Below are 13,352 nucleotides of genomic sequence, written 5' to 3'. Positions count from 1 at the left end.
CACATTTTTATGCATCAGTCAATGGGGGAAAAGTGCACACTTAAAAACACACACACATATACGCTTTTCCCATTCAAAACGTGCATTTTCTCATTTGAATAAGCTGAAAAACTGGTTTAAAAAGTGAACCAAAATGAGCTTCAAAGAGATTTTTGGAAAGTTTAGGCAAACTTGAAAACCTCTGGTTCTCCTATCCATATGCCCAGACAGAGAATTCGCAATGATTAAAAGCATGAGTTGGACAAGTTAGATTTTCATCCTCTCTCTTTCTCTGTCTCTGTCTCTTTTATTTTTGTGTTACTTTTTAACTGAACATGTCTGTATATTTTTGTGTCCAGCTATAAGCCAAGACCGGGGCTTTTTAGCCCACCATGCTTTTTCTAAACCTTTAGAGCCACTCTTTTAACCACCACCATTGAGCATTTGTCGTTGTTATTCCTGATGCTTTACATCCATCTATGCATGGATATAGCTTGTTGACTTCTCTTTTGTATTGTGGTCCTAGCAGTGCTGTCACAGTAATTTAGTAATTTATTAGATGTGGAGCGGCTCTTTGGATGTTTTTCTCTCCTTGCATAGCCACATTTATAGCTTTTGTAAAATCTGCTGTGATTTTAGGGCATTTATAAAATGCTGCAGCTTTACAGCATTGGGGAAAGAGCTGTGATTTAAATGAAAACCAAGAATTCATTGGACAGCACTTCCCAGTTATTACATACACCAAATCTTCTGAGCATATTGGAAAAGTCTTTTGAAGGGGATGGAAATTACAGTGATTTATACCAGGGGCAAAGTCTGTCAGGACATACTGTACAAGCCTCATTGAAATGAAATTCTGCAGTGGAGGCTGGTGGCTCCAATCTCAGGGTGGTGGCGAATCCGTCCCGGGTTTCAGTCAGAACTCCAAAGGATCTATCCAAAATGCTCTCCCAGATCCATAACCCAACTGACAACAGAGCCACCAGCCTCCACTGAAATGTTGTGCTCTTGTGCAATTCCCATTCATTTCAGTGGGGTTTGTCAAACAGGATACCTTCCTGGTGAATCATGTTTATTTATTTATTTATTTATTTTTTATTTATTTTTTACATTTTTATACCGCCCAATAGTTGAAGGTTGTTTCCTTGAAACTAGTAGTTTAGGGCCTGAACAGGTATTCCTTTAAACCTGTGCCTAGCAGCCGTGTCAGATTTTCAACTTTACTCTAGAGAAGGAAAAGGGGCCCTGATCTTGATCTTAAAAGGCTAGGTCTTGACCCACATTGAGGCTCCTGCACATACCATCGATGGTGAATGGGAAAAGAATAAGATGTCCTGCTAGACAGACAATTAAAGCAATGTCTGCTTTGGCCCTCAATCAAGGTCTGTAGCTCAGTCTCTTAGCTACAACTCTGTAGCAGTGCTCTGCATAAACAAGAGCATCTTTAAACACATCTTGAGTCACTGTGATGTATGTGTTTATGTATGTATGTACATATGCACTTAATGTTATTTATGTCAGTAAAAGCAGCCCAGCTTACCCCCAGTCCAATGGGCAAGCAGAACGTACTATACAAACCATCAAGCACATGCTATCGAAAGCTCTACAAGATGGCGCTGATCCATATCTGGCTCTGCTGAACCTGCGTAATACTCCAGTAACAGGTTTAGGTTTTGCTCCTGCCCAATTGCTCATGGGACGTTTACTACGGAGCACACTGCCAGCTATTACATCTGCCCTGAAGCCCAGGGTGCCACGTGGAGCGCACCCTAGATTACAAGATCGACAGAGGCAGCAGAAAGCATATTATGACAAGCACACAGCACCTCTTCCACCTTTGCAAGTAGGAGATAGGGTCAGGTTGAAAACAGCTTTAGGTTGGATGCCAGCATCAGTAGCTCAGAAAAGAAGAGAGCCACGCTCATATGTAGTTGAGACTCCCCAAGGTCAAACTTATAGAAGGAACAGGGGGCACCTCAGGAGGGATTGCTTTTCCCCTGTGGGTGCAACCAATGTGGATCTAGGGGTTGCAGAGGAGCTGGCATCCCCCGAGGCAGTGGTCTTGCCAGAAGGACCTCAAGGTGAGCTGGAGCTTTCGTCAGATGGAACAGCAGATGGAATCGAACGGACACGGAGTGGGCGAGAAGTGAGACTACCAGCAAAGTTTAAGGACTATGTTATGGGATAGTGGTGAAGAGCTGAGATTGACGAGTTAAGATTTAATTGAACAAAAGTTATTGTTTTTATGGAGAAGGGGGATGTGATATGTGGATGTATGTACCTTTAAGAGGCCTGTAGCTGCTAGTCTCCAGGTCCTCATCGAAGGCCTGGGCGGGACCTCTGTTTCATCCACTTGGTGGTGTGGGCCTTGCTGCAGGGAGTTTGGTGTGTCACTGTTCTAGGAGGTTTCAGTAATAAAGGAATCCAGCAAAGAAAAGGCTCTGAAGTTATTGCCTGGTAGTCTAGGGGTAAGCGGCAGGCTGAGCAGGTAAGCTCACCGTATGGTCCCTATGCCTGAGAGATACTACATATATGATTACTGTATATAGAAGATAACAATATCTTCCTGGGAATGCTTGTTGGGGAAAAGTGTGTTTTCAGTAGGCACTGAAAACCCAGGTGGGTTGGTGCAAGTTTAATTTGTGGTGCTAGGGAGTTCAAGAGAGTGGGTGCTATGACACTAGGCACTGTTTCAGGACATCATGGATCAGATCTCCAAAATCTCTAGCACCACAAGGGGGGGTATCTTTCATGAGCACTTTGGAACAGGTGGATAGGATGTCAGGTGATCTCTTAATAGTCCTGTCCTGTGTTCTTTAGGGCTTTGCAAACAAGTGTCACCACATTAAACCTGGCCCAATAGCATATAGGCAAGTGTGAAGCAAGGCTGAAATCCCTACTCGGACATGAACCTTACTGGATGGCCTTGTACAAGCCGCAATCGCTTAGCTTAACATATGTCACAGAGCTTTTGTGAGGTTAGAGCTCTACTTTGAGGTGTGGCACAAGATGGCTGACAGTGTCTCATTGTACCATGTGTCAGAGGAACCGAAGATGCCACCCCATTGATTGGGTCTACAGCACCCTTGACCTTGTTCACAACCTTCTTCTCCCTCAGAATCTCCCCTCTTCCTGTGCTTCTTATTCTTTCACTGGTAGCCATTCAAATTCCCTGCTAGGCCCAGAGCTGACTTACCTCCTGTTTCCATCTCCTAATGGTCCTAAGGCCTCTGCATTGCCACCCCATTAGAGGCTCAACTGCAGGGCCGGCGCCAGACTATTTTGCGCCCTAGGCAGGCGCACCGTACTGAAGTCTCCACCCCACCCCCCGCGCCCACACTCCTGGCTTCGAAACAAGGATGCTGGGGTTGGGGGGCGGCCGGGGCGGTGGCTTTGGAACAGCATGCCCGGAAGCCGCTCTAGGAGAGCAGCTTCCAGGTGCGCCGTTCAGCGCCCTCCTTTGCTTGGCGCTCTAGGCCGCTGCCTGAGCTGCCTCTATGGCAGCGCCGGCCCTGCTCAACTGCTTCCTTTCCTGCCCTTCTCCTTTGCCTCAAGGTTTTTCAGTGTCGCTCCTCACATACACAGCACACCAATGTAACAAAATAACATTCCTAAACATCTCTTCAAGGTCCTTCTTCTGTCTTAACTTCAGCAAAGGATGATACAAAGTTCTAGAGTTTCCTCAGGCAAACACTTTGTCTACACTTCTGGGTTAAGTGAGCACATAGCACATCTCATCCCTTATCTGGATTAGTCTCAGCTGGGCTTGCTTCTACAGGATTAACTCTGTATAAGGGAAGTGAAGAAGTTTGCCTCCTGGCAAGGTGCTCTTCTTTTAACTCTGCTACAGGGACTCAACAACATATTCCGTTGTATCTATAGGACTCTGTAATGATGCTGGCATGATTCTTATCTGATCATATGAAGATTTAACATTGAAAGAAACATCTCCATTGAAACTGATTTGAGCAGCAACCTCCAGTACCATTGGTAATAAGATGACACTGGTTATCAGTATGTCGTTGCTACTATTGGGCTTCAGTCCTCCGAAAGTAGAGCCAATGCTAGAGAATAATTCCATCACATCATACTTTGCTTTGAGAGTTCTCATAGCAAGGCCTAGAGAAAATATGCAGAGCCATCCAAAGCATGTTTACCCAGAAGTGTGTCCCACTAAATTCAATTGGATTTCTTCCCCATTAAGGGCACAATCCTACGCATGTTTAAACAAATGTCCTGCGAATCCCAGCATTCCCCAACCAGCCAACTTTCTAAACATGCACTTCTCTTGGTGCCAAAATAATGTAACTTTTCTTCACCTCGTGCAATAATAAAGTAGCTCTGATGTTACATTACAGTTAATAATGTAACATTGGGGCTTAATAATAAAATTTAAAACCATACAACTTAAATCAAGTGAGAAATCAAAACAGAATAATTTAAAAATACACAATGTCAGTTAAAAATAAAACCACCACTGGCAAAACATTAATACAAGTGAGCTAAAGACAGTAAGGGTGCAATCCTATGCATGCTTAGGCAGAAAAGAGGCTTACAATTTCTAGCATTCTGCATCCAGCCAAAAGGAGTTGTAGGCATGTTTGCAGAGGGCATTCCACAATGGGGTACAGCCACTGAAAAGTTAAAAAACAGTAAATATTTAAAACAAATAAATTAAAATTAAAAAACATAAGAAGCATAAAAACAACAATTTGTTGTTTATTCATTCAGTCGCTTCCGACTCTTCGTGACTTCATGGACCAGCCCAGGCCAGAGCTTATGTCTTTTTCACAGTATCCTTGTGAAAACAGCTATTCTGGAGTCAGTTAAAAACAAACTCAACCCATGTTAGAACCAAAAATCAAACCAAGAGAATGTTCAGATCACCCCTAGGTGTTTTGTTTTGGTTTTTATCAAAACAATAATTTTACACAGAACTTTCTTGTCCAGCTTTTGAGGTGCCTTTGGCCTCAACTGTGAGATTCTTCCCCATCCATCTGAGATCTAACTTTACTCCCCTCGTTCTCCAGCTACAGAGAAAATGCACCATGTTTTTAGTGACCAGCCAGTGTTGTACATAATTGTTAAGCATCACCAAGAGAGAGGGCAAAAGAGCTTTCAGATTTGCATGAAATTTGCATAGTATAATTTACATAAATTGCTACACATTTAGAAAGAATCCGTCTTCATCCATTCTTCTGAATGTGTGAGGACTTAAGCAATGGCTGGGGCCATGCACTGCTTAATTCTTGTGTGCGACACCCCAGTTTCCTCTATTCCCCAACTTTGCCATGTCAAACAGCAAGGTATGTAGGGGAGTTCTACTTGCACCTAGGGATGTCTGGATTTTCTGAAAGCTGCCCTGTGTATGTTTTGTAGAGTGTTGTTCTTTCTGGCATCCATTCACAGATGGATTTGATTCCCCGCCCCCCCGTAAGAAAGTTTGCAACAATTTACACAATTTATGTTAGTATGTAACATTTAGTGCAATCTCTCCCATTCCATTTGACTCTTCCCTGCATATATTTTCCAGCATGGCATATGACTCAGCAGGAACTTGCGTATTTTTCTGTAAATGAATTTGTGTAAATTTTGAGAAAGTTTTTTTTTAAAAAAAAAAAAAAAATCTGGAAGTTCATGGGCTCCACATGGTCTGGGAAGGCTGGTCCACAGCCGATTCCACAGGTTGGATTCTTAGAAATCTGAACAAATTTTAGTCTGTCCAAATTTCTCCAGCATCCATCCTTGCACCTACTTCAACGTGGAGTAGGACACTCAGTGCAGTCAGGAACCCTAAATTGGCAGGATGGCCAATTGGGGGAATAGTTTTACCCGCATTCAAGCAGAGGTGAGTAGAACTCCTGTTCAGTCCTTGCTGTTCATCATGGCAAGGTTGGGGAATAGCACGGGGGGCGGGGGGGAGGGCAGAATGGTAGAATGCAAAGCCTCACCCTCTATTTCAGAGCATCATGAGATGTGCATTTTAGCGCACGCTCATTACTGGCCACTCATGGATGTTCGTGGGTCCTTTTGATGACACCGTCCACCTCCTCCTGCTTGTTTTTCTGTCACAAAAAAGACCTGGAAAATCAATTTTTTTGAGCTGAAATGAAACTTGCTGCCATTTCCTGCTGTTTGCAGGAGAAGCAGCATGATTAAAACGCCCACTGAATGGGCCACATGGTCGTTGCTTGCTTCCTCTTTCTTCCCTGTGTGAAGAAAGAGGAAGCTGCTCCTCCCTATTGTGGGACAGAAGCAGGAGGCAAAGCAACGGCAGGGAAATGCGATTCCCCCCCCCCCCCCCGTCTGAGGATCCTCAGAAATTCACACAGGAGAATGCATGAAAAGGGCTGGAAGTACCCCAGTTTCAATAGTAATACTGTACATGTCACCATTGTGGGGGAAACTGTGATGGGGTGAGCTGTGTGCTTGCACAGTCCGCTGTCCAAGTGCTCACGACTGGTGGGGAACTTTAAGGCACATGCTGGCTCTTCCTTCTGATCGTTCTTGATCTTTAAACTGGACTTGGACCAGACAGCCCTTCAAATAAGGATGCCTTCAAATAAAGGAATGTCGTCTGTGAACTTAAGACCATGGCTACCCTATCCTTCTCTATGCTTTTCTTTGTTTTTCTTTCCCCTGCCCACTATTTTTAAAAGCAACACCCCCAAACTAATTCAACTAAATGTGAAATTTGTTCACGGAAATTTTCCCTCTGGAGCTATCAGCTTGAAGAAGGTGGGAGAAGAGCAGCAGCCCAGGTTCAAGACAAAATTGAATCAGAGTTGAACTGCCATTGATTGCTTTGATCTGGCTTGTGTTTATCTTTTAATTAAGCGGCCCTAATCTGTTTTATTTTATGTGCCTTTATCCCTTCTCCCTGCTTATGCTCCAGTGGCAGCTGTTCTGCAGGCATGACAAAAATGCACATGTAGCAACAAAAGGGACCATATAAGAAACTAGCAAGGTATTATGATTAGGACAACTGAGACCTACAACAAAATGTTTCAGCGTATCTACAACTCCTAAGAGGGGTGTTCCAGATCAGGCCTTTAACCTGTCTCCTTGTAGTCCTGTTCAGGCCTTATTGGCCTGGAGGAATTTTAGGAGGTGGGAAGAGATCAAGAACACCTTTCTTCCTCTCTCTCTTTTGAACCCCCGCCCCCATTACCAGTCCATTACCAGTCCTTCCCCTGCTGTGCTTAAAGGTAGCAAGTGATGGTGAAGACTCTCACTACTTAAGTCCCTAGAGAGCTGCTGGAACCCCAGGACCCATCTTTAGCAAGTGCCCCAACAGTTGTCAGTACCATTATAAACCACTATAAAGCAGTAGTCTAGATCCTGCCCTGCACTCATATATCTGCTAACCCCCTGGGATTAGAGGTCATTTTTATATTACATTAGATCATGTGATGCTCATTTGCTGGCTTATAGGATGAGGCATAATGCTGCCCTCTATTTGAAAGGAGCAAATAGAAGCCAGGCAAATAAAACAGAATGGAACCCCTCCATACACCTGGGGAGTTCTTTATGACTCCGCCTCCAACAGCTGCAGGGGAGGAACAATAAATCCCGATGGTAGGAGGGAGTGCGGGCTGTCTCGCTGGAAAAGCCGCAGCTCCGGCAGCCATTTGCCTCATTGAGTCCATCCTCTGCCCTCTGCCATGCCTTCCCATGCTTACCTAGCTGTATCCTGGGCTTCAATATGCCTCCAGGAATGCCCACTGGCTCAATCCAAAGTAAGGTCACCACCAATAGATGGAGAAAAGAACATGGTGACTTCTTAGCAAAGGAAAAAATCACGGGGAAGTCAACACTTTAAGAAAATGCTGTTTTGGGGGAAAAGCCCATTGTGGCTGCGAGTTGGTGGCTGCAATCATATAAACAACACAGCACTGCTGCACAGCCAGAACAGGCTAAACTGGGCACATAGACAAACCCCAGATTGACCACAGTTATTCACTTAACACAAGCAGCAACTGAGGGATGGGTGAGAGGTCAGGAGAGCTGTTCCCAGTCCAGACTGATCAACAAGGAAACAATCACGAGAGTCCCAAATGATATGTTTCAGCAGTGGGCATAAATAAAGCAGAAAAAAAGACTCAACAGCTGGGAATACGTTTCCTGGTGAGAAACAAGAGGGCAGATGCAGGATTGTTCAATTGCCCCTTATCATACCAGGAGCCATTAAAACAGCCAGGCCATTTCAGCTACTGAAAGTTTTTAAAAACCTTTGAAGAATAACAAAGCTTTAGGCTTAAGGGGATGGAAGTAGCAGTGCCTGGATTTAATGAATGAATGAACTTGACATTGATGACATGGCAGAGGCACTGGGAACGATGAGGAGGAATGAGATGATAGAAGGCTTGGCAAAGCAGAGATGAGGCACAGTTGCTGAAGATTCTGAGCGAAGGGCCCTGTCCAATGAACAGGCTTTGATTCTTTTAATAGATTGCTGTGTAGTTTGAAAGATCACAACATAAACCACTTTAAAATGCTATTCCTGAGGACCATGCCCAAGGCTCCTAGCCGGCGTTTCATTGCTGTTGTTGCTATTCCGCGGGGGGCATTTTCTCCTTGAAATTTTTATGAAAACAAGAATCAGAGCGATAAATTCTTTGCAACTTTTCAGATGTGGAAGATTTTTATTGGAGCTGATAAAAAATCTATTTGAGTTTTCCTTTAAAGTGTTTAATCTAAAATCCCCTGAAGATTCAACACTAGGCTCATATTTGATTGTATAAATGAAAAGAGCCTGCACATTGCTTCCCTTCCCTCCCACCCCTTCAGAATGAAAGTAACACTTGAAGAGTTGGATTGAAAACTACTGAAAGTCTTTTTCTGTCCCTTCCGCTTGGGAATGCTTCAAGGGGGCATCTATCTAAGTTCTTGGTGATTTTTTGGAGATGATGCTATATGCTGGAGTTTTCACCAGCTTGGCCCACTGGACTCCGTCTTGATCATTCGTGTGCTTGCCAGACTCGGGGCACAATGACTTGGGCCAACTTGCAGATTGCAAGTTGGATTTATTTATTTATTTATTTATTTATTTAAGGATTTTTATGCCGCCATTCAGCCAAAAAAGGCTCTCATGGCGGCTTACAAAAGTATTTCTTGACAGTCCCTGCCCACAGGCTTACAATCTAAAAGACATGACACAAAAGGAAAGGGGATTGGGAGGGAGGAGGAGGAGGGGGAAAAGGAAAGCAAACTCAGGCACTACAATCTTAGTTGGAAAGTTCAGCAGTTACAGGTGACAGCAGGAGGGAGGGGGCTCTCAGCTGGAGCTGGACCCAGGCACGGTGGAGAGGGGCCTGGCTGCTGCTTCCTCCCTCACTGGTGGCCTCTCCAGAGACAGATGGTAGCAGGAGGGAGGGGGCTCTCAGCTGGAGCTGGACCCAGGCACGGTGGAGAGGGGCCTGGCTGCTGCTTCCTCCCTCACTGGTGGCCTCTGCAGAGACAGTTGACAGCAGGAGGGAGGGGCTCTCAGCTGGAGCTGGACCCAGGCACGGTGGAGAGGGGCCTGGCTGCTGCTTCCTCCCTCACTGGTGGCCTCTGCAGTGTCAGTTGACAGCAGGAGGGAGGGGGCTCTCAGCTGGAGCTGGACCCAGGCACGGTGGAGAAGTGCCTGGCTGCTGCTTCCTCCCTCACTGGTGGCCTCTGCAGTGTCAGTTGACAGCAGGAGGGAGGGGGCTCTCAGCTGGAGCTGGACCCAGGCACGGTGGAGAGGGGCCTGGCTGCTGCTTCCTCCCTCACTGGTGGCCTCTGCAGAGACAGTTGGTAGCAGGAGGGAGGGAGCTCTCAGCTGGAGCTGGACCCAGGCACGATGGAGAGGTGCCTGGCTGCTGCTTCCTCCCTCACTGGTGGCCTCTGCAGAGACAGTTGGTAGCAGGAGGGAGGGGGCTCTCAGCTGGAGCTGGACCCAGGCACGGTGGAGAGGGGCCTGGCTGCTGCTTCCTCCCTCACTGGTGGCCTCTGCAGAGACAGTTGGTAGCAGGAGGGAGGGAGCTCTCAGCTGGAGCTGGACCCAGGCACGATGGAGAGGGGCCTGGCTGCTGCTTCCTCCCTCACTGGTTGCCTCTGCAGAGACAGTTGGTAGCAGGAGGGAGGGGGCTCTCAGCTGGAGCTGGACCCAGGCACGGTGGAGAGGGGCCTGGCTGCTGCTTCCTCCCTCACTGGTGGCCTCTGCAGAGAGTGCAATTTGCAAACTAGACCATTTACGACCACAATTTTGCACAATTTGCCCTACTTACAGTCGTGATTTCATGCAAATCAGTCTGTGATATTGCATACCCCCCCCCCCCCCCGTAAAATTCCCAGGTTTCGGGAATTACTGTGCAGCTTGGCTCGCAAATGCAAGCTGAGCTGAGTCTGTCACAGAGATCCATGAGGCCCCAAATGGATGGACTTCCCTGTGAGGGACAATCTTACTATAAACCAACACTGAAATTAATGTGCTTCAGCCTGTTTAATGTTGGGAGACATTGTGGCCATTCTGCACTGAAGACAATTTGAGGACATGGGCCATAGGGTAGTGGCTAGGGTGACCATATTTTGGAAACCAAAAAGGAGGACAACATGGTCAGCCCCCAAGGGGGCGTGTCCAGCACCAAGGGGGCGTGCCCACCCGAATATTGCCTTGGTCACATGTCTGATTTTATAGCACACATTTAAGACAAACCTGTTCTACATAGCATCTTAATGTTAAAATCACTGGATTTTACACGCGCAGGATCGGGAAGCAGGAGAATTTGCCTTGCGAGGAGTCCACAAGTACCTAGCTTTCCTGGGGGAAGGGAGAGGGAGTCCCGCTTGCCCGCCTGCCTGGACATCGCGGCCTGTTTGAGGAGAGAGGCGAGGCGACCCGGTGCCCTTTCCTTGGGAGTAAGGCAGAGGCTGGCTTGGGCCAGGGTCGAGCTTGCCACATGCTTTTTGTTCTTCTGGCGGCAGTGGCCTCCTGGCTCTGGGAGAGCAGCTTCCGGGCAGCTAGAGCGGCTCTGGGAGGGTGGCTTCCAGGCGGAAGTCCGAACGTGGAGCCGCCCCACCCCACCCCAGCATCCCTGGCTTCGCTTTGGCTGGGCGGGCGCAGGGCGTCATCTCGCCTGCCCAGGCCCAGCTGAATCTTTGGGCTGGGCTGGCTCACAGCCAACAATGTGCATGAGTGCTGCACAGTGCCTGGCGCCCCTCTTAGCTTGGCGCTCTAGGCGGCTGCCTGAGTGGCCTGTATGGTAGCACCGGCCTTGCTTTCAGAGAGGCAAATTGAAGATGAAATATATTGTGCCCCCAATTTGGGGCATAAGTCCGAACTCTTCAGATGTCCATGTGACTCATGAGTTCCAGTTTCAAAAATGTACTATAATTTGTTATATCCCACCTGTTCTCCAAGAAACTTGGAGAAGTGTTCAGGGGGGTTCCTAAGCAACCTCCTATCTGTTTATCAAAAATAAGTACTGGGTTCACACAACATGCTAACCCATGATGGTTTATTTACTGGAGTATCCCATGATGGGTTAGCATGTTGCCTGTGGGATGTTTCCCCTCAAATAAGCCACCCTGAGAAGCCATGGTCTGCAGTAAGGGTTATTTTACCTATGGGGGTGGGGGTAGTGTGTTGCCAGTGTGGCTTATGGAGATTGACTACAGAGCTGCTCGGCAAGAGCAGCCAAAAACACTGCCGCTGCTCTGCTCCTCTCAAGCGATCTCTATTCCTGCCACAAAGGAAGCTGGGATACTTGCCCAATTGGGCAGGAGGACTACAGGAGGAGGAGGGGCAAATGTGTGTGAAATGAACTACTCCGTATAGCTTGTTTGCCTGATCAGCTGATGGGAGCATAGTAGGTTGATTGCATAACCACCTACCCAGCATAGTTTGCCAGCCAACATGGGTTAGTGTGATGTGTGAACCCAGCCAAGATGTGCTTAGGTTTAGAGGTGGAATGACAGTGGGTAATCTGAGGTGTATCTTTAATGAATAGATGGGGAACCATTTTACCTGATGGCTGCAAACCGTTTTGGACAGGTCCCCTGGCAGAGATGGACAGCCCCCATGAAAATGTGTGTGTGTGGGGGGGGCAGAGGGTACGGTAAAAGAGGGCAGGGCCATCCCACACTGTTTCCATACATATATACAAGCAAACATCCTCACACATAACATACACCCATTTATTCATATACACACATGCATTTTCACACACACACACACACACACACACACACACACTCCCCCCACCCCACAATGTGACAATCATACTTTTTTTAAAAAGGTCCAGTTGTAGCAAGGGCTTCCCCTCCCCTCCAAAGGGCAGTCATAGTGCTCAGAGAGGGGAAGATCAGCTCTTCTCTCCCTGAAAGTGACCCCTCCAAAATTGCCCTCTGCATGCCCTTTGTTTAAAAGCCTCCATTGGAGCCCCGCCCCAACAACTCAATTACTGTTCAGTGAGCAGAGGGGATTCCACAGGATGCATCTGGCCCACAAGCTGGAGGTTCCCCTGCTTTCATATAATGAAATTGTCCATGGTTTTGAAGACCCGTCTGTCCCCTTCTGTGTTGTAATAATGGAACAACAACAACAACAACACACTAATTGCAGTTGATGGTTGGACTAAAAAAATAAAAAGGCCAAACATGACATGAGACCATTCATGAAATTAGCATTCATGTAAATTGTGTGTGTTTTAGACTTAGTATCAAGTGTGGAAGGCTGACTTGGATGGGTTGGGCCCCTGACAGCAGAAACTAGAGGTCTTTACCCTTTGTTTTCCACTGCAGTCCATGGTCTGCTTATTTGCATTGTGAGGAAAACTCAATGGAGCCTTTCGGAGGACCACTGCCAGTCATTGTAGACCAGGGGAGAACTTCGATCACACCTGACCATTGCCCAAGTTGACTAGGGCTGCTGGGAGCTGTAGTCCAACATCTGGTGAGTGAGAGGTTCCCCAACCCTGGTGTAGACAGTACTGTGTGTTATTGTCACTCCTGGTGTAAACAATTCTGAGCTAAACGTGGCAGTGGCATGGCTTGGCATTAGATTGCTACCTGTATTCCTGCAAAACTACACTGGCATTTTGAACTGGTACATGGTGAGCAGGGAATGAATTCAAATAGCTTTTCTACCACTATGGCTTCTCTCTCCCCTTGAGGATTACTGCTTCTATTTCCCAGCATTAAACAAAAACACCCCCCAAACAACAAAAAGTGTCTCTCCCTCATAAATGTTTTAATCATTTAAAGAAATCCCTTAACACAACAAGCCAATATTTCATCTAATATAACTCCCTTTCCCACCACCATTTATTACATTAATCTATAAGCCATTATTTCAAGTTTAAAACACAATAAAGCAAATACCCTCACCCATCACTTTACCACAAAGA

The sequence above is a fragment of the Elgaria multicarinata genome, chromosome 9, assembly GCF_023053635.1.
Source record: "Elgaria multicarinata webbii isolate HBS135686 ecotype San Diego chromosome 9, rElgMul1.1.pri, whole genome shotgun sequence".
Lineage (NCBI taxonomy): Eukaryota > Metazoa > Chordata > Lepidosauria > Squamata > Anguidae > Elgaria > Elgaria multicarinata.
This window is presented reverse-complemented; position numbering follows the sequence as displayed.